Here is a 19655-nt window from a genome sequence, read left to right on the forward strand (position 1 = left end):
AATTAGTGATGTGTGAGGAGGACTATGACATAGTGGGAATAACTGAGACACGGCTGGATGATAGCTATGACAGTGGGAATAACTGAGACACGGCTGGATGATAGCTATGACAGTGGGAATAACTGAGACACGGCTGGATAATGGCTATGACAGTGGAATAACTGAGACACGGCTGGATGATAGCTATGACAGTGGGAATAACTGAGGCACGGCTGGATGATGGCTATGACAGTGGGAATAACTGAGACATGGCTGGATGATAGCTATGACAGTGGGAATAACTGAGACACGGCTGGATGATAGCTATGACAGTGGGAATAACTGAGACATGGCTGGATGATTGCTATGACAGTGGGAATAACTGAGACACGGCTGGATGATAGCTATGACAGTGGGAATAACTGAGACACGGCTGGAGGATAGCTATGACAGTGGGAATAACTGAGACACGGCTGGAGGATAGCTATGACAGTGGGAATAACTGAGACACGGCTGGATGACAGCTATGACAGGGGGAATAACTGAGACACGGCTGGATGATAGCTATGACTGGGCAGTTAATGTACAAGGTTACAGTCTGTTTAGAAAGGATCGCCAAAACTGGAGAGGGGGAGGGGGGGGGGGGTTCTCCTTTATGTAAAGTCCTGTCTAAAGCCCACAGTCCGAGAAGATATAAGTGAAGGACATGGACATGTGGAGTCTCTGTGGGTAGAGATACAGAGGCAAAAACAATAATAAATCACTAATAGGAGTTTACTATAAACCACCTAATATACCGGAGTCCACAGAAAATCTGCTACTGAACGAGAGACGAGGCGGCAAATCATAATGAGGTGGTTATTAATGGGGGAACTCCGCAGATATAGACCGGGAAACTGAGACCTGCACATCTCATAAAGGAAACGGGTTCTTGGCAATAACCAAAGACAATGACCTCTCCCAACTGGTTCAGGACCCGACTAGAGGGACGGCCATACTGGACCCAGTACTAACCAATAGGCCTGACAGAACAACAGACGTGCAGGTCGGGGGACACCTGGGAAATAGTGACCAGAAAGTAATAACCTTCCAATTATCATTCAAAAGAGCGTTTCTACAGGGAGGAACAAAAATACCAAACTTCAAAAAAGCTAAATTTAGCCAAGAAAGGCCATGGACCTAACTAACTGGGACAAAGTCCTCAAAACTAAAAATACAGCCACAAAATGGGATATCTTTAAAAGCATCCTAAAATCTCATTGTGAGAGGTACATACCGAATGGGAATAAAGGGTTAAGGGACAAAAAGAAACCAATGTGGATAAACAGAACTGTAAAGAAAGCAATAAATGACAAAAAGAAAGCATATAAAACACTAAAACAGGGGGGGAGCGAGGAAGCACCGAAAAACTATAAGGAAAAAATAGAACATGTAAAAAACAAATAAAAGCGGCCAAACTAGAGACCGAGAGATTAATTGCCAAAGAGAGTAAAACTAACCCTAAAATGTTCTTCAATTATATAAATGGTAAAAAGTATAAATCTGAAGGTGTCGGCCTCTACAGAGTAATGAGGGGGGAGTCGCAGAGAGCGACGAGGAGAAAGCAAAGCTGTTACATATTTTTTTCTCCAATGTATTCACTGAGGAAAATAAACTGTCGGATGACATGCAGAATGTAAAAATAAATTCCCCATTAAAAGTGTCCTGTCTGGGGGGCAGAGCTAGCGCCTGAACAGTATGGACGCTTGAGGCGGCAGCTCCGTTATTGAGTTCACCACTGAAGCCTTTTTATCATATGCTGGCGCACCGATCATGGTGAAAATCGGAGGCCCTAGAACCGGAGACCAAGCCGCACAAGATAGGAGAACTCCTACCACCGGAGAGATTAATAAATTCATAAAGAAAGCAGCGACGTTGCATGTATCCAGAGATCCCAAAATGGCGCCGACTCCAACTCACGCCCCGCGCTCTAAACACACTGAGCTGCTGGATCAAGCCTCCGGCGGTGAGGAAGACACAGACGACCTCCCTATCTCACACAACTTCCTGAAGGAGCTATTATCCTCTTCCCTGGCATCCGCCCTGGAACCTCTACGCTCCGACCTAGCTGCTATCAAGCAGGAAATATTGCAGGTGGGAAGTCGGGTGGAAACGCTTGAAAACACACAAGAAGCCATCATACGGCACCAAACAGAAGTGTCCCAGCGGTTCCAGACCATTCAACACAAGATGAACAGCCTCTGCAACTTCCTGGAAGACCAGGAAAATAGAGGTAGGCGGAATAACCTACATTTCCGCGGTGTTCCCGAATCTGTGGACACAGGAGACATCCCTAGCACAGTGGTGCAAATATGCATGTCACTTCTTGGCCCTGAAACAGCCCATGAAGTCATTCTAGAGAGAGCTCACCGAGCTCTAAGGCCTAAGCCTGCGGCCACAGCCCCACCAAGGGACATTATCTGCAAATTTCTCAGCTTCCCTGTTAAAGAAGCAGTCATCCTTAAAGCCCGTCAATTTGGCAAAGTGTCCTGGGATGGTCAGGACATACAAATCTTCCAGGACTTAGCCCAATCCACCCTAGATAAAAGAAGGGCTCTAAGACCGCTGACAAGATGACTCAGAGATCATTGGATTCCTTACAGATGGACTTTTCCATTTGGACTATCATTTATGTATGAAGGCCGCAGACTTCTGTTTCCAATTATGCTGATCTGGACTCAATTTTCGACCATCTCCAGATAGAACCCCTTGAGATAGAAAACTGGGACCCTATACAGGACTTATCCAACCTCCCTGATATTCCACACCCAGACATCTGGGAACGTCATCGCACCCCCAAGCGTCAAAAGAGTCCCAGAAATTCTAGAAGAACCACGTCCAGAAGACTCCCTATGGACAACTGATCATTTCCTCACAAGACCTCTCATATCGCCCAGATCTTTAACAACTTGGTGATTCCTAACATGTTTTCCTTTTTTCCCCCCAACTCCATCTTAGGCACTACCATGCCTATTACTCAGCTAGTTATACTAGTATTCTTATTTGCTAGTTATATTGTTATTCCTTTTGTTTCAGGATGTATGACGATCTGCGGACTCTTTAATATCCCGCAGAAAGATAAAATTCTATATGTATATCCGTGCTATTCAGTGGGTTTTGGATATGTACCCCTGGTGGTGAAGGGCGATGGAGCAATCCCACTTTCTCTATGATACAGTATGGCGGATTTACAAATTACCTCCTATAATGTAAAGGGCTTCAACGCTCCTTCCAAACGCTGCCAAATCCTCTCTGAATTAAAGAAGATGGGCTGTTCCGTTGTCCTCCTCCAGGAGACACATTTCAAAGTTAACCACTACCCGAACCTATCCCACTCTTACTTCCCCACTTGGTATCACTGTGGTACTAACTCGTCCGGTTCTAGAGGGGGTCAGCGTGGGCTTTAGTAAAAATACTCCATTCACCTACTTGGATCATATCCAAGACCCTGAGGGCAGATTTATTATTTTAATAGGTAACATAGCAAATCAGACATACACTTTTATTAATGTGTATGCTCCAAATGTCAACCAGGCTACATGGCTCTATAAAATTCTCCAGATGATGGACCATTTTCAGATAGGGAGTGACAGTCGTGGGAGGCAACCTCAACCTTACTCTGGTCCCCCCAATGGACTCTTCCTCCCAAAAGTCTGCTATCTCAAATAAAGCTCTAAGCAAATTGAGGAAATCTCTCCATGACCGGCGCCTGGTTGACATTTGGAGAACTCTAAACCCTAGCGTTAAGGACTATACATTTTATTCCAATCCGCATAGTTCATACCAACACTTAGACTATTTATTGGTCTCATCCGAGCACATTCAGTTATGCTCTAAGGCCCAGATTGGCTCTATTAGCCTGTCCGACCATGCCCCTATATGGATTAATATACTTACCCCCGACAGACCCATCAATTCGTTCAGATGGAGGCTTAATGAGCAATTGGGTTTTTAAAGTATCTCCAAAAGCCTTGCTGTTCATCAGTGAATTCCCAAGTTTATCAAGACATTTTTCAGGAGAACTTAGGGCCATCTGTCCACCAGCTGAAGCTTAACAAAAGATGGGTGTTACAACAGGACAACGACCCAAAGCATAGAAGTAAATCAACAACAGAATGGCTTAAACAGAAGAAAATGCGCCTCCTGGAGTGGCCCATTCATAGCCCTGACATCAACCCGATTGAGATGCTGTGGCAGGACCTCAAGAAAGCGATAGACACCAGACATCCCAAGAATATTGCTGAACTGAAACAGTTCTGTAAAGAGGAATGGTCAAGAATTAGAATATAGTCTCAGGAGGCATAGAAAGCACTAAGGAGGCAAACTGTTATGCCTTTTCAGAAGTGTAAACAGTTATATTCGCTTATTCTAGTTATGATAGATATTCACTGCCTTTATGAGCAATGTTGGGTTATATTCACTATTTTGTATGAATTTTTAATGTAGGCCGAAGTAGGTCTATGGGAAGAGTGTTGAGTTGTTCAAAAGAACTAATGTTATTGTAACAATTAATTATATAATTAGATAGTTAGAATATACATCCCACAGAAATAAAGGCTTCACTATCTTTGTTATCTGAATATAAATTCCACAGTGTGAGAATCGTCTAGATGTTCCTCAAAATATGTATTCATGTAGCAAAGTTTGTCTCTTAGCTCTGAGATCTGCCAGTGTTAATTACATCCACAGTTTGGTATTTGCTAATGAGCAGAAAGTCTGTGATATCTATGGACACTTTTATAATCAACTTTAGTTTTGTATAAGAAAACCAATAAGATATATGTATTGGGTTATAGTGTTACGTCTTTTTAAGGACATTTATATATCTGTTATCATATATGATTTAGGGACGTATATATTCCTATAATATATTCAAAACAGCTTAAGCATGTGCTTTGTTAATTAGTATCTGTGAAGATCTGGTACCGTTGGTGTAGCAGAGGAGGCACGGATATCTCTGTGAGAAAACAAAGTTTATTCATGTTATTATCGGTCTTAGACGACTTTTTAATGTTTACCACATTGTTGACTTATAAGAGTCTGTCTCTAATTGGTAAGAAGTGTCAAAATTAATCAGTTAGCTTTGATTTAAGCTTCCAAATACCAGGTGTGTGTAGTGAAAATAAAGTCAGATTTACATAGTTAACTCTTTGGGGCATGAAGCGTGTGACTTATACAACAGTGCCTCCTAGGTATGAGTAGGTAACATTACACCAGTAGCAAAAGTGTATTCTGGGTAGTGTTATGATGCCACACCCCGTATCAATGTACACGCCTATACGACAGTGTGTTCATCTGATAGGTTTTTGGTTAAAAAACCACATATACTGTAGGAAAAATAAGGGAGGAATAAGAACAAAGAAAGAAAAGGGAGATCCCAGAAAAGATCTGGATTATTAGGAAAACTCTTGAGAGCAGACTTCCCCGAGACTCTGCACATCACTTGACCCTTGGGTAATGTATATTTAGTTTCATGTAGTATTGGCATAAATTAATTGGCTTGATACTTAGTCAAATCCTGCGGATGGATAGTGTTAGTACCACATCAGTATCAGCGGCTTCAGTGAAAATGCATATCACTAAATACAAGATGTAATATTGATAACAAGAGAGCTTCTCTGTTGGGAATCTTTATATTCCCTAGTTTTATATCAAGCCGATAATGTATCAGTTTCATTGCAATACTACTTATACAATCTGAGATTGGTCATCGTTTTGGGCAGAGCAAGGGCTTGTATTTCTCATGTTCATTTGTGAGTTTCTGTGCATAATCAATTGATATACATCTCTCATTTTAAGCAGCACTGCATTCTTGTACTGGTTGAATAATAGATTGTGCGACGCTGGTCTTGATGTTAAATTTGTGTTCTGTTGGCACAATCTAGTGGCAGATTTTGGGTACTACAGTTTTCTTCTATCATTGGTTTGATACTCCTTGTTATTGATTGTATTTTAAATTATTGTATAATAAACCATGTATATTTTTGTATAAACGCTTGTACCCTGTTTTACTGATTGCCCAAAATAATTAGGTTCTCGATTGAACTCTTGGAGGTGTATATATGTCCACCTCACAGATCAATATCATTTGCATAATTTTTCTTCGATTTTTTTTATATATATATATATAAAGCATTTGCTTTATATACCCGACATAAAAACTGGAGGTCCCACTGAGATCGAGTTAATTCTGTTATTCTGTAGTTATTTGTGCAAATAGTAAAACGTTCCATATTCCTTTTGGATAACCAGACTGTTTGTACATTTGTGTATTAATCATTGGTGAGGAAAATGAGCGCAGCCTATAGTGAAGCAGGTTCTGGTGAGGCTGCGGGAGATAGCCCTTCTAGCCCAGAGCAGTTGATCTATGACATTGTTGAATATGTAAATTCATATCTGAAATTAGATCATGATGTGGTTGCATGGATAAGTTAGTTGCAGGCAGAAGCCACGAGAGAATGTGCGGATGTATGGACGCCACTTGGCACAGTCAGGAGACAGCTAACTTATCTTAATGTGCCTAAAAATACACAGTAAAGATCAACACCTCTTAAAGATGTTGCCATCAATTCTGTACGCATTATTAGAGGGGCCAGAGGGGGATAACTCTGGTGATGGGAGGACTAACTACCGTCCCCAATATTCCAATAGGGGTCCCCAGGGATACAGGCACTGGAACAACAGGCCCAGACAACAGAAGGAAAGTAATGAGTATGAAGAAACCAGCACTCGCTCAGGTGCACGCTGCCCGGGAGAAGAGCACGCTCCACAATAATCAAATAAGAACATTTCCCAGCAGCTGTGTCTTGATGTAGGTAAACTTTTTATTCCATAGTAGGAATGGTCCTATAACCAGGACGCGTTTCGGCAATATGCCTTCATCAACAGGTGTATCCAAGTGTGGTAAAAGCAAGATATATATATAAAAAAGGTAACGCCCACAGGGACAGGAGGCCCATCCCACAAGGGGAGTGGCCGCAAAAGGATACAAAACATCAATGTGAATCAGCATACTACAATAACAAAAAGCACTTTTTACATGTTGTAGTCTAATCCTGTAGTAGATAATTAAATAGTTGACGCCTGGAAAAAAATAAAAAAATAAAAATAAATCAGTTATGATTAATAAAAATATATTACAAATGCATAACCTCATATTCCCTATTTAGGCCTCTCGGGTGCAGTGCATCCAGTGTTCTGTCCCCACATGAAGGCGAATGAAGGTGTAACTGATAATGACCTTGTGACTGTCCTACCTTCGTATCCAAGCAGTGGAGCAGACCGGACCGGCAGATGCTCAGGTTAGATGGATCCAGACGTAGACATGAGGACGCAATCAAACGGGGGTTTATTTGATCCAGAGCAGTGACATACAGTGATGCAGTACAGTGATGCAGTAGATGCTGTCATGTGGATGTCTTTCCTGAGGCTAACTGCTGAGGCAACTGCTGGTCAAAAACTGATGCCTTCACAAGCCGAGGTGTGAGTCTCCAGTCACAAGGAGTGCAGCACTGAAAAATGGCTACAGGAAGTGACAAGGACCGAGGCTGCTAAAACCACGCCCAGCAGAGAAAAACTTTATAGACAAGAACAAGGCGTGCAGCATACAAATTCCGGCCAGCAGATGGCAGCAGAGAACAATACATTGGTAACAACATAGTGAAAGAAGATATAATAATACAGTGCAGGAATTCAATTTGAAAAGAACAGCACACTCCCCGTCTGAAATTCACTTTGGGGATTTCACTATGACGAATGTCCATAAAATATAAACAACCTGTAAAAAAAAACATGTTAGAATGCAAAACATAGATTAGTCCTGTTTTCAACTTGGAATGGAGAAGATCTGCGAAGCTAGATACAGTCTACCCGTCAGGGACGTTCTCGATGGGTCTCATCCAACTGGAGAAACGCTCAAAGCGCTGACAACCGAAGCTGGCTGTTTGCTTAGTTCCAGTGACTAATGCGCTAACTTCAGCACGGATTTCTGGATCATTATCCGGATCCTGGATGCTGAAAGCTTCCTGTACACATTTGTCCGCCTCTCCAAGCAGAAACTCTGGACCTGTAAGCCAAGTAGAGTTAGTAAAGGAACCTATAGACATAGGCCTAGTGGCGTGATCTGCTGGATTAAGTTTGGATGGTACGTAGTTCCATTGTTCAGGTTTGGAGGATCTCCTGATTCTCTCTATGCGGTTACTAACGTACACATAAAATCGCTTGGTCCGATTGTGGATGTAACCCAAAACGACCTTACTGTCGGTGTAATACTGGACTTCAGCTATGTCGACACCCAGTTCTTGTTGTATGAAATCCGCAATCTCCACTGCCAACACAGTCCCACAAAGTTCCAGTCTGGGAATAGTATGATCGGGCTTAGGGGCTAACTTAGCCTTACCAAAGACGAATCCAACATGATTTTGGTTGTTGGGTTCTGTCACCTTCAGATAGGCAACCGCTGCGATGGCCTCCGTGGAGGCGTCTGAGAACACATGGAGTTCTTTCTTTATGCTAGAGGAAAGTGAGGTTTTAACATAGCATCTCGGGATATGGATCTCATCCAAGGCACACAAGGATCGCTTCCAGGCTTCCCATTTTTGCTCTTTCTCGGAGGGAAGTGGGGTATCCCAATCCTTGACTGTTTCAGAAAACTGTCTCAGTAGAGATTTACCTTGTATGGTGATGGGCGCTACAAATCCCAGCGGATCAAATAGGCTGTTTACCACTGATAGGACGCCTCGTTTTGTAAATGGCTTGTCTGCGCAACTTATCTGAAAACCGAAGGAGTCAGCCGAGCGATCCCATCTGAGGCCCAAGCTCCTCTGCACAGGTGGACTGTCCAGTCCCAAGTTAATGTCCTTGAATCCTGGTGCATGATCGCCTGATTCGAAGGCCCTCATAACGGCCAGGCTGTTTGAGGCAATTTTGTGTAGTCTAAGTTTGGCTTGGTACAACATACTTTGAGTCCTTTTGAGCAGATCGATGGCCGCTTCTTCAGTCGGTAGTGATTGGAGTCCATCGTCTACGTAGAAGTCCTTTTCTACAAAGTCTCTGGCGTCTTTACCGTACTCGGATTCTCCCTCTAATGCAGTGCGCCGAAGGCCGTAAGTTGCCACGGCAGGTGAAGGGCTGTTTCCAAATACGTGTACCCTCATTCGATATTCTGCCATCTCTGCGTTGGTGTCATTATTCTTGTACCACAGAAACCTGAGGAAATTCCGGTGGTCCTCTCTGACTACGAAACAGTGGAACATCTGTTCAATGTCGGTGGTGATGGCAACTAGCTCTTTTCTGAACCTCATCAGCACTAAAACTAGGTTATTTGTCAGATTAGGACCTGTGAGAAGGACATCATTAAGAGATACACCTTGATGTTTGGCGCTTGAGTCGAAAACGACCCTAATTTGATTAGGTTTCCGTGGGTGATACACTCCAAATGAAGGCAAGTACCAGCACTCCTCGTTCTTCCCTAAGGATGGAGCTGGTTCTGCATGGTTGTTGCGGAATATTTTGTCGATAAAGGCAACGATGTGTTCTCTCATCTCAGGCTAACTGTTCATGGTACGCTGAAGAGAGTTAAATCTAGACAGAGCTTGTTCCCTATTGTTCGGGAGTCTCACCCTGGTAGCTCGGAAGGGTAACGGAGAAACCCAGTGATTGGTTTCGTCTTTAAGGAACTCATTGTCCATTATCTTGATAAATTCTCTGTCTTCTACTGACAAAGCTACTTTATCATCGTCCTTGCTTGTGTGAAAGACTAATCTTCCCAAGTTGTCGGCAAAGAAGGGAGGAATGTCGTCAGGTGGTTGTATGAGGTCTGGAGGCTTCTCTTTCACCTTGTAGTGATGAGGGCAAGGCTTAATGCAAGTTGTGCGTCCATCTCCACGCACGTACGTTTTGAAAGAGTGGATTCTTGGTTGATCCAAGCATACATTTCCTATGACTACCCATCCCAAGTCCAGTCTCTGGGCGTATGGTGCATAGTCGGGACCATTACACTGTTGACGCACCTTGTGTACCCTTAGATTGTCTCTGCCAAGCAGGAGTAGAATCTCGGTGTTGTTGTCCATAGGTGGGATAACGTTGGCTAGGTGCCTTAGGTGTGGTTGGTGAAATGCAGCTTCCGGGGTAGGAATCTCATCCCTATGGTTGGGTATTTGATCGCATTCGATCAGCGTCGGTAGAGGTATTTCTGTATTCCCACTGACGGAACAAGCGATGAATCCTTGTGCCCTCCTGCCGCTAGTCTCTATGCGACCCGAGCAGGTGTTTAAGATGTAGGGTTCTGACAGTCCCTTTATTCCAAAGGCTTTAAAGAATTTAGGTCCTGCTAGGGAGTGGTTGCTTTGGTCGTCAATGATGGCATACATTTTTACTGCCTTTTCTGGTAGCCCCTCCAGGTAGACCTTGATTAGGCACATTTCTCACTCTGGCCCTCCCCACATACGTCCAAGCATGAGCAGGAAACAGCGGTGGCTGTGTTAGCGTTATTTTTGGGCTCCCCGCCATGACTTGGAGCAGGACTGGTGGTGACAGCAGCCGGTGAATCCCTTGTGAGTGGAGTTGGGTGCATAGCTGAGGCGTGTCTTTCACTATGACACTCCTCACACTTGATAATGGATTTACAGTCCTTAGCCATGTGCTCCAATGAAGCGCAGCACCTGAAACATACCCCAAGCTCGGTGAGGACTTTCTTGCGCTCCTGTATGGTTTTGGATCTAAATCCTCTGCATTTGTTCAGTGAGTGTGGTTTTTTATGAATGGGACATTCACGATTGAAGGCCTTCTCTCCTGATGAGGTAGTATACTGTTTACCAGTGGGTACTGCAGATGATGGTAGGTTAGTCTTCCTAACATTCACGCTGCTCTTAAAGTCTCTGTATTTATGCACAATACTTTCATACCTTGAGGATGGTGTCACTGAAGCTGTAGTATTGAACTCCAGGAAGTCGAGGCTGGGGTCATTCCTCATCTGGGACTGTTCATCGATGAACCTACAGAAATGAATAAATGGGGGAAAGGTGACATCATGCACTCTTTTGTACCTTGAGACTGATGCCGCCCACTTCTCTTGCAGGCTGTATGGTAACTTCACGACAATTGGGTTCACCCCATGGGCAGTATCCAGGTAGCACAGACCGGACAGACAAGGATCTCTTTTGGCAAGCTCCAGTTCCATGAGCAAATCACTTAAATCCTGAAGCTTATGGACATCCTTGAGACTGATCTTGGGAACGTTCTGCAGTCTCCTGAATAGTGCCTTCTCTATTGCTTCTGCACTGCCAAAGGTGCGTTCGAGTCTCTGCCAGGCTGCAGCGAGACCTGCTTCTGCTTGTCCCACATAGACAGTTCTAAGGCTCTTGATGTGATTTGTGGAGCCTGGGCCCAGCCAGTTGATCAAGAGGTCGAGCTCCTGCTCTGCGGTTAGGTTGAGGTTGGCGATGGCGGCTTTGAAGGTTGCCTTCCAGGCTCTGTAGCTCTCCGCACGGTCATCAAATTTTGAGAGACTGGTGTTAATTAGCTCTTTGCTCACCATAAACCTGACAAACTCAGACATATCTGATCTCTCACTGCTTGTTGCCATGACAACTTGTGATGCCCCTGGGGCGTATAGGCTGTGTGGCGTGAAAGGGTGAGATGCTTCCGGGTAGAATGATGTTGCTGCAGGGTTGAGCTGTGGTCTAGCCTCTGTAGATTCTGATGACTGCTGCTTGAGCTGTGGAGGTAGGCCAGGGAACACCTGGTAGCCATCTTGCCGTAATAGCTGTCCTTGAGAGGGCGCATCTGGGCAACTGTTATTGGATTGCTCGGGTGCTGTGGGTGTCACTGGCACTGTGGGTAGAGCTGGCTTGGAGGTTTCAGTGTTATTGGCTTGGACAGTACTGCACACTGGGGGTGGTGCAGATAACTGTTTCAGTACATAGTCGCTGGTGCGATCAACTGGATCGTCTATCTCCTCTGGTGGTAAGCAGACTGAATCAAAGCCTTGGCTCAATACTTGCTCAAGTAGTCTTACTTTTGCTAATGCAATTTCCTCTTCCCTCTCTGATTCAAGGATCTTTATTCGAGCCTCTGCTTCTGCCCTCTTGGCTTCTGCCTCCGCTTCTGCCCTCTTGGCTTCCGCTTCTGCCCTCTTGGCTTCTGCCTCCGCTTCTGCCCTCTTGGCATCTGCCTCCGCTTCAGCCCTCTTGGCCGCCGTCTGTGCTTCTGCCCTCGCAAGGACTTCTTTTTCGGTGAAGGAACGTCTAACTTTGGATTGCTCTGCATTTATACGGGCCTCTAGTAATCTGTCGCTCAGGGCGGAGCTTCTAGAGCATGATGATCTGTAGGACCGCGAGGAATGTTTGGATGAATGCGATCTGTGTGATCTAGTTTCTTGCAAATGAGAGATGAGGAGTTCCACTTTATCTTTAGCGTCTAGCACCATGGCGTCTCTTTGTCTGTCTATTGATTCTGCCTTGCACAATTCTGACGGGGCTTCTTCAATATTAGAGTCCTTTAGAAAGGTTATATACCTTGTGGACAGTCTCTTGTATCTTTCATGGGCTGCGTTCAGCCGCCCGACTGCAACTTGTAAGCTGGTGGCATCGCCTGTGGAGGACTTTATTCCTGGTGTGATAGTTTTCCGTGACCTTTATAGTTGGTTTGAGAGAGCGCCTTGGTCGCGTGACTTGGTCTTCTGGAAGTGTGGGTTCTACCTCCAGCTCTTCATAATGATCAGTATCAGGTTGTATTTGCTTTGTTTCATCACTGGGGAACTGTACGAGGTCATTTTCGGCCATTTTGATTTAAGGTGCGCTGTCTCTTTAAGAAAATGAACTTTCGAATTGGGGGCTGAAAATTGCCTTGCGGCTCAGATGAGGCACCCTGATAAGGTTGCTAAAGTGTTTTGAGTGAATTGCGGGGTTTTGGTTTGAGGGAGGCCCCGCGTGCGTGAACAGTTCTTATATCATGCGAGCAAGGGTTAACATAGAATGTAGAAAATGGCTTGGCGAGTAGTGGAGGACTTCCAGGCGAGAATATATCCACTGCGGACACGCCGTGCTTCCCCTTGGGCTTGTGGGACGTGCACTGTTGCCGGGCAGATCTGCTGCGAGTGGGCCTGTCGCAGGGGAGGTTCCTGAGTGTGGCGCTGGGCTCTGAGGGAACCTGTAGCCGGGCATTGGACTTGAGACGGGTATTTACTGGGGTATAAGGCTTTAAGGCAGTTTTTGACTGTTCTGTCCCCACATGAAGGCGAATGAAGGTGTAACTGATGATGACCTTGTGACTGTCCGACCTTCGTATCCAAGCAGTGGAGCAGACCGGACCGGCAGATGCTCAGGTTAGATGGATCCAGACGTAGACATGACGATGCAATCAAACGGGGGTTTATTTGATCCAGAGCAGCGACATACAGTGATGCAGTACGGTGATGCAGTACAGGATGCAGTAGATGCTGTGATGTGGATGTCTTTCCTGAGGCAACTGCTGGTCAAAAACTGCTGGTCAAAAACTGATGCCTTCACAAGCCAAGATGTGTGTCTCCAGTCACAAGGAGTGCAGCACTGAAAATGGCTACAGGAAGTGACAAGGACCAAGGCTGCTAAACCACGCCCATCCGAGAAAAACTTTATAGACAAGAACAAGGCGTGCAGCATACGAATTCCGGCCAGCAGATGGCAGCAGAGAACAATACATTGGTAACAACATAGTAAAAGGAGATATAATAATACAGTGCAGGAATTCAATTTGAAAAGAACAGCACAACATTCACAAAACGTGTGGCTGTTGCGAATGTTCCAGCGCCTTCAGTAAGGGGTGTGGAATCCCCGGAATCCACACCAAGGGTCCATAGCAAGAACCCACAAGTGCCAGTATGTACCTCAGAGGTACCTACTGGGAGTCTGGTGGAAATCGATTGAAGATCAGGGATCCCTAAAGATCTGGCACCAGTATGTCCCATCATACTGGATTCTTCAGGGAGACCCCACATAAAGGCCAAAATCAAAAATCAGGACACTGAAATCATGCTTGACACTGGTGCGGAAATCTCCATTACCAATGTCAAACATGATTTACATCCCAACAGCCCTCAGTGTGTGGTGATCGGATTTGATCACCAACAAGGGGGGGTGAAGGCCCACAGAATAGAAGAAGTAATCGTCCAGATTACCAGTTACATGACCCTTAGGATCCCCATGTGGTATTACCCCGCTTCTGATAACATTATTGGAACCAACGTAATGCCAGATCTGGGTGGATCCTAGATCTGGCAAATAGTATTGTATGGAAGGGTCCCAGACAATCCAAGGTGTTTGTCATCCAACACCAGTTTCTGGGATCACCATTGCCAGCAGTAGATAACTCTACTGAAATACTCAAACACAAATGGCCTGAGATCTCGCATAATCCAGACCTTGAGCCTATTGTGTATGAGTACCCCGATCTGTGGGCCCAGGGAAAAAATGATTGTGGCAGACTGATTGGAGTTCAGGTGGACATACAAGGTCCCGACCCTACACCTCAACGACAATACCACTTTCCGCCAGAAGCCACCCATTCAATTTTGGACACTGTCCAGGAATTGAAAACTAGGGGGGTGGTCATAGAGGGCAATTCCAAATGCAACAATGCCCTCTGGCCAGTAAAGGAAATGCATGGAGGTTCACCATAGACCTCCGGGTCCTTAACAAATACACCCCAATGTCCGCTCCAGTGGTGGCACAGACTCCCGACATCATGGCCAGAATAAGCGGCAAAAGTCGCATATTCTCAACCATAGATGTGGCCAATGGGTTCTTTTCAATTGAACTCACTGAAAACTGTAGGTACAAATTTGCCTTTACAGTAGGGGACAAACAGTACATGTTCGGGGTACTCCCCCAGGGGTTCCACAGTAGTCCCACGTATTTTCACCAGGCATTGGCGGCCGTTCTGAGTGTATTTTCACGGCCGGGATGCCTTCTGCAATACGTGGATGACCTGCTCTTACACACAGAACCATAGAAGAAAACTTGGTCCTGTTAAAAGCTGAGTCCCCACAAGGCAAATTTGGCCAGAACAGAGGTGACTTTCCTTGGAGTCCAAATTTCTTTTGGAGCCAAAGGAATCGTGGCAGCCAGAGTGGAAGGGAGTTCATAGAGGATTTTGCTGCCAAAGCGAAACCCCTCTATGAACTCCTCAGAGGAGAAGACCCATCAATCAAAGGTTGGTCTGATGCACAGGAAGAGGCCTTTTCTACTTTGAAAAGGGATCTCTCCTCTGACCCTGTATTGGCCACTCCCCATCCTGAAGGGGAAATAGCCATACAGGCGCATGCAGGGACGGAGTCTATCTCAGCGGTCCTCCTACAGCAGATAGGATATGACACTAGACCGCTGGGATACTTCTTCAGGTTGCTTTCACCCGTTGAACGAGGGTTCGAGGAGTGTGCCAAACAACTGGCAGCCATACACTATGCCGTCAAAACCACCGAGCATATTGTAGGCTTCAGGCCCCTCACTTTGCAGACTCCACACTCTCCATTGGCCCTCTTGCTCCGTGATACACTCCCTGGAGTCTCCCAACAGAGATTCGGGAGGTGGATTATGGACAGGGGCGTAGCTATAGGGGGTGCAGAGGTAGCAGTCGCTACCGGGCCCAGGATCCTGAGGGGGCCCAAAGACCCTTGTGCTGCATAAGAAGAAACACAAAGCACTGAGGGAAGGGGGGCCCAAACCTAACTCTTGCACCAGGGCCCATGAGCCTTTAGCTACGACCCTGATTATGGACCTCAGTGGCTGGAGTCTGCAGGTGAACCACAAAGCCAAGTATGTTCTGTCCCAGTTACTGAACCTAACTGGAACCAAACATGACTGTGGCGCATATTAACGCGCCACAAATTTTCAGAACCGATAAACATCCAGAAGACAGAATCATTTTTGTTGATGGCTCTCGATTTTACATGGATGGGACCTATGTCACAGGTTTTGCTGTGCTGGATGAGACCACAGGTACCCAGAGTCTTGTCAAGTTACCAGGTCACATGTCGGCACAGCGGGCAGAACTGGAGGCGGTCAAGGAAGCCTTGATTCTTCAACCCCCAGGGAAACAAACTATATATAGCGAAAGTTTAAAGGTAGTTCGTTCCCTCACCCTGCACCTGGATACGTGGAAAAGACGAGGATTTGTGGACAGCCAAAACAAACCTCTGGCTCATTTGTTGGTCCTGAAAGAACTATGGGAATGGGGCATGGCACACACGGCGGAAGCAGCCATCATAAAAATCCCTGCGCATCAGAAAAGGGACGAGCCTTTGACGCTAGGTAACAACAAAGCGGATGAATTGGCCAAACTAGCGGCAGTGTCTGGGATCCTTCGGGAAAAAAAGAGCCGATACCAGCCTACCAGATTGCAGTTTGTACCAACCTGAATAAAGGCCCGGTGTCATTTGAGGAGGAACAAGCCAAAGATGCTCTTCTAATGACACCCCTCACATCTCCACAGCATCCCTGGTCAATACAGCAAGGGATCCTGTGTTATGATACCGGTACACAGCAACTTCCTCTTCCCGTGGTTCCACAGCATCTGTAAGCAGAGCTAACCAGATTGAACCACCAACTGTTTGGACACCTTGGCCGGGATAAACTCTTGTCTCTCCTGAGAGATAAATTATACTGGCCGGGAATGTCCAAAACAGTAGAGGAAGTTACACAACAGTGCCTGGTATGTGCTCAGGTTAACCCAAGGGCGTCAGCCCTGAAGCCGGTGTTGCAGCGAGTTTCTCCTGCAGATGGTCCGTGGTCCGCACTATAAATTGATTTTATAGGACCTTTACCAACAGGAAGTCATAACTATCGTTACGCACTGGTGGTAGTGGATGTCTTCTCTAAGTGGGTAGACCGTAGAAGCCATCCCCACGGTTAATGATTCGGCTACAACCACTGCCCGTGTTCTCTGGGAACAGGTTCTGTCACGATGGGGCATCCCCAGATTGATAGAGTCAGACAGAGGGACCCATTTCACGGGTAAGGTAATGAAAGCGCTTTGTGGTCTTTTAGACATAAAGCAAAGGTTTCATGTGCCTTACCACCCTCAGTCTGCGGGCATCGTGGAGCGGATGAACCGGACCATAAAGACACGACTTTCTAAAGCACTACTGGAAAAAGGTTCCTCATGGGTAACCTCTCTGCCAGCCGCGCTAATGGGAATCCGAGCTACCGAGGCTACCAGTACCGGTATCACCCCGTTTGAACTAATGACCAGACGCAAAATGCCCCTATGCCTACCCAATGAACCCCTAGTGTCAGAACCGGTGAAGAATGCCATCGCCAGAGACCTGTTTCTCCAACAGGTTCAACTAAACCTGAAGGAGTTATTGCCTCATGCAGCGATACGGCTGCACAGACCGTATCTACAGGGGGAAACACCAATGCCCTCTGTAGGAGAGCTGGTGATGGTCAAAATCTTCCGTCGGGCCGGCCCCTGGGATGCAAACTGGGAAGGACCTTATCAGGTCCTTGAATTAATGGGTGACACCATGCTGAAGGTGCAAAGGCGATGACGACCAAGAAAAAGTCACTTAGGCGACAGAGAGCTTTATGAATCCATATCGACCAGGCCAAGGCCACCCGAGCCTCCCCAACTCAATAACATGAACCCTCGTAGAGTTGGGTGACGGGGGGGTTTTGGTGTGTCGAGGGTGGATCCATGAAACGAATTACATTCACATTAAATTAACAGATCACGGGAGGGAGACTCACCAAGGTTACGACTAACCAGAAAAGATATAGAAATCCTCGGAACATGACACATCTCCAGCTTGTGGCACTGGTGGTAAGCATGATGATGGCAGGCTCAACCTCCTCGGGGGAGGGCCTGGGAGTTAATGATATGGCCAACATATCTATTGATAAACCCGGCCTTTTAATGGTGGAATGTTTGGAGGGCAAAATCCTGAAACCATACGAGAACTTTTCATTTACACCAGGACAGTGGTATCTGTATGGTTTCCAGAGGGAGAGTTTTGCCCAAGGTGTAATTCAACATTATACCCCTATGGAGAATGTGTCTGCCATACAACATCATTTACATGCCCTCTGCCTCAAGGAATTCAGACATTTTCATGACTCTGACCCTACTCCTATGAGATCTTTAAGATGGGTGTCTAGGGACCCTCACTTGCATCCTTACAAGCAAGTGGAAGCCAACACTACCACAGTGTTGTGTACCAAGGAGGGGGTTCTGAGTCCTGAGGATTTCACGGGGGCAGAGTATAGTGGCTGGTATATCCTTAAAGCTACCTTCATAAGGAGAGATAGCCAAGATGGGCTGAGGGTAAGGACATATTTTGACAGACCCATTCCGGTAATGGGCACCCTAAAAGCTTATTGTATATTAAGAGATTCCCAGATGATTATCACTAGGGAATCCAGATATGTTCAGGGACATGTGTCCACAGATTACATATGAACCAGTATAATGATGCTAAAGTTAAACTGCAGTAACTCTGGCCAGGCCCTATGGAATGACCAGAGTGGTCCGGTAAAACTGGAAGGCTTTTACCGAGCCACCGTTTTAAAAGTACGGACAGATGCCAAGGATCCCAGGTATTCTCAGTTAAAGGGATCTCCATCCATACGGTCTTTTATGATCACCATCATGAGAGACAATTGTGTTCAGGAGGTGACTGGATATTATTTCATCACCTATGCCCACTGGGAACAAGATACCCAGATGGTAACATTGGACACTAATCCCTGGAGTTGGGATTTAGTGTGCAATGGGGTGGATACCCCTACAGTGGATGTATGGATGGACGGTACCCCTATGAATGAGGAATACCGGGGGAGGTATGTGTCTTCCGATTGTAAAGACCCCAGTGGCAGGGATATTAACTTTGACATCAATATAGATGGTTCGTTTAGATGGCCTTTTTGCGAGACAGTAGATGAAGGGTGCTGGACATTTACACAATGGGTATATCTGTCTAAATCCAAACCCGTAGGAAAACTAGTGTTACAGGTTGGAGAAAGTGACCAATGGTATCCGTTCAGAGGTAGAGGGCAAGTTTGTGTAACGGTGGTGAGGATCACCTATGAAGCGACAGGTCTCCAACCTGTAAAAATGAATTCAGACTCTTGCAACGCCCCTATCCATCAATTGGCAGATCCTATAGCTCCTCAACTGTCATCCCCATGGAAGATCATCACGGGGACAAAATTCGTCCTATTTACTTGGAGAATTTCCGTAGATGACTTAAGAGTCGATTAGTGGGATCACAGATGTGGGGAGTTTGTGATGAACCAAATTGACATGATAAGAGGTTGGATAGAGGCGGGGAAAAAGGTAAGGAAGGACGATCTCATACACAGGAATCACAGGGGAAGAAGAGATCTGATAGCCATGGGACTAGGCGGAGGTGCATTGGGAGTGGGCGCCCTGAACACTATGGATATGGAAGTCCTGAGAGGTAAACTTGGGGATGTTGCGCGACACGCCGGGGAAGGATTCGAGACCCAGCTTGATGTAAACCACGTCTTAGAGGGTTTGCAGCATTCGCACATAGATGCCACTACCTCTCTATCTTCTGCTCTACGAGAGAAGTTTAGAAGGTTAGTTGTGGGTCTCTTGGAGGAACAGGATAGAGCTCAGCTTGCCCTGGCGTGTACGCAAGT

The sequence above is a fragment of the Bufo gargarizans genome, unplaced genomic scaffold (genome assembly GCF_014858855.1).
Source record: "Bufo gargarizans isolate SCDJY-AF-19 unplaced genomic scaffold, ASM1485885v1 fragScaff_scaffold_57_pilon, whole genome shotgun sequence".
NCBI classification, from domain to species: Eukaryota; Metazoa; Chordata; class Amphibia; order Anura; family Bufonidae; genus Bufo; species Bufo gargarizans.